The following is a 3,562-nucleotide window of genomic DNA, read 5'->3' on the forward strand; positions in this document are numbered from 1 at the left end:
CATACGTTCTTTCAAGTTGAAGCTGTCATTGTGGGAGACGCAACTTGCCGGTGGTGATGCAGCTCACTTCCCCTGTCTGAAAAATGTGTGCGCGACCCAACATGTGGCAGACATGAAGCGGTTCAAAGATAAAATAACTGGACTGTTACGGGAGTTTGAGCAACGCTTTCAGATTTATGTTTATATGTTTTTATGTTGATGTGCTATTGTTTTTAATTGTTTTTATTTTATTTGTATATTTAACCTATTCTTGACTCTGTGGTTCTTGCACTTGTTTGGGGAACAGGATTTCATTATTTTTATCTACATTTCTGCCTGAGAAATGACACCCTGATATAGTTCTGTGATCTGTGATATACTTCTGTGAATCACTGAGGCATTGTGTGTTTGTGTGTTCTTTGTCCTCAGAACTTTCAAATAACTTGAGGTGTTTTATGATTAATAGTGATGTTGTGCTTTTGGACACTGTCCTCAGGCTCCAGCTTTATGTTTTTATGTTGATGTGCTATTGTTTTTAATTGATTTTATTTTATTTGTATATTTAACCTATTCTTGACTCTGTGATTCTTGCACTTGTTTGGGGAACAGGATTTCATTATTTTTATCTACATTTCTGCCTGAGAAATGACACCCTGATATAGTTCTGTGATCTGTGAAACAGTTCTGTTAATCACTGAGGCATTGTGTGTTTGTGTGTTCTTTTTCTTTAGAATTTTCAAATAAACTTGACGTGTTTTATGATTAATAGTGATGTTGTGCTTGTACTATTTTGGACACACTGTCCTCAGGCTCCAGCTTTATGTTGTATGTTGATCATATTAAAACAAAGAAAACAATCTGAAGTTGTTGTTTTTAAGTTATATATACCATGATTTTTCCGGTCCGGCCCACTTGGGAATAGATTTTCCATGTGGCCCCTGAGCTAAAATGAGTTTGACACCCCTGATATAAGGGATGCGTTTGGTAGATCTGAAGGAGCTGGATGGTCAGCGAAGGCTTGGTTGCAAGATCAGTTAGGCCCAGTGGGAGCAGTGATAGTTCAGATTTTAGTAGCAGCTCTGATAGCGCTGTGTGTGATGTTTTGCTTTTGTACTTTGTTTTTGACTTTTGCGAAGGCTATGATATTGAGATGGGTTGGAGTTGTGATGCCTGGAGAAAACACTCAGATGTCGTTGTTAACTGTTACTGATCTAGATGAAGATGAACAAGTGGGACTGGATGGAGTATTGATGGATATATTAAGTGTAGTGGACTACATTCCAGTGTCTGCAATGATATATAGACATATTTGCATGTGTAATACATAAGTTGTGTCATATTCTTTCTGTATTAATTTTTGAAGAATGATATTTGCTGTTATTGGGTACATGTGGGGATCTCAGATGTTTATGTTTATTTCGTGGATGCTTAGGGATATTGGGTCTAGGCAGGGATAGAGAGAATCCACAGGAGGGTCCGATGGGTCGACCAGCCTGAATGTGGACATTTTTGATTGTATTTTGTTTGCTGAGGCTCTCATGTGTATTCAAATTGCATCATAGCTTAAAATGCATTGATAAAGATTCATGAATTGATCTGGAGTACTTAGGTGGTTGCCTGGGGCAGAGGGGCCGTGAGAGAATTTTACTGTCTTGATTGATTGATGGATATTTGGAAAGAAAGCTGCCAGACAGTTTTTTCGCTCTCACACTCCATAAAGATTTGTTCATATTTCATAGAAATGTATTTACACTCCATAGAAAGATGTGTTTTTGGTTTATTGTTAAAGATACTCAATAAGATAAATTGTTATTTGTCATAATCCTATTATTTTTGTTTTCGAGACATAATTAGTCTCGAAGGGGGGAAATATGTGGTGTCTAAGGAATTTATGACTTTGCTAACGTTTGCAAATGGTATCTTAGAAGATGTTGATTCATCTTAGGGAAGCATCTGGGGAACAGTTCTATAGGGGCACTCTAAAACAGAGGAAGTATGTTGTGTGGAGTCATGGGATTGGTCTGTAGGGGAAACCACCCATATCATGGTAAAGACTATAAATACTTGGTGGAGACAAAGGAGGACAGAACAACATTATTTTGTGTCGTTGTTCTCCAGATGCCTGCAGATGTCTGTAAACTTACGCTGAAATCCTTTGAAATAATAAACCTTTATAATCAAAGTACAGTGTAAGCGGACTCCTTGTTCTCACAGCATAATTAGCATCATTATTTAGATACCACAGTTTCATCAAACCAGATAATCGTATTTCTCATGGTCTGAGAGTCTTTTAGGTTCCTTTTGGTAAATTCCAAGCAGGCTGTTATGTGCCTTTTACTGAAGAGTGGCTTCCGTCTGGCCATTCTACCATAAAAGCCTGATTGGTGGAGTGCTGCAGAGATGGTTGTCCTTCTGGAAGGTTCTCTCATCTCCACAGAGGAACTCTGGAGCTCTGTCAGAGTGACCATCGGGTTCTTGGTCACCTCCCTGACCAAGGACTTTCTCCCCCGATTGCTCAGTTTGGCCGGGTGGCCAGCTCTAGGAAGAGTCTTGGTGGTTCCAAACTTCTTCCATTTAAGGAAGAACTGTGTTCTTGGGGACCTTCAATGGTGCAGATTGTTTTTGGTACCCTTCCCCAGATCTGTGCCTTGACACAATCCTGTCTCAGCGCTCTACAGATAATTCCCTCGACCTCATGGCTTGGTTTTTGCTTTGACATGCTCTGTCAACTGTGGGACCTTATAGACATGTGTGTACCTTTCCAAATCATGTCCAATCAATTGAATTGACTACAGGTGGACTCCAATCAAGTTGTAGAAACATCTCAAGGATGATCAATGGAAACAGGATGCACCTTAGCTCAATTTCGTGTCTCATAGCAAAGGGTCTGATAAATAAGGTATTTCTGTTTTTATTTTTAATACATTTGCAAACATTCCTAAAAAACTATTTTCGCTTTGTCATTATTTGGTATTGTGTGTAGATTGATGAGGAAAAATTTTCATTTAATCCATTTTAGAATAAGGCTGTAACATAACTAAATGTGTAAAAAGTCAATGGGTCTGAATACTTTCCGAATGCACTATATATCCCGTTGGCAAGGCATATGAACTAACCGATTATTGAGCAAACAACGCAATTATCACAACACATAGGTTGTAATATGGCTTTTTCCCCCAGTGATTTTACTAACGCACCACTAATGCCTGATACGAAAAGCTATATTCGATATTAATTTGACAAAAGCTGGATCCCTTCTAGCCACCCTCTCCGCTTCGCATTTTCCTCTCTGATTCCAAAAATCATTGACCCGGAAGTACTTATATATTCTTGCCTGCTTCACAGGGTTATTCCTAGTTACCACAGCCACAAAGTAATAAACCCCTCCTATTTCTACAATTTATCTTCATAAAATCCCTTAACCACACTGCTTACCTTATGCCTGACCCTAACCTACATTAAGACCAATAAGCAAGGTTTTTTTGTACTAAATTGTTACGATATTGCCAATTTTTACTTTGTGGCTATAGTAACTAGCTTGTGGAAACTGCTGTGCGGTACGGTTACCCTATCACAGAATCTA

Source organism: Coregonus lavaretus (genome assembly GCF_964263955.1).
Source record: "Coregonus lavaretus genome assembly, chromosome: 20".
NCBI lineage: Eukaryota > Metazoa > Chordata > Actinopteri > Salmoniformes > Salmonidae > Coregonus > Coregonus lavaretus.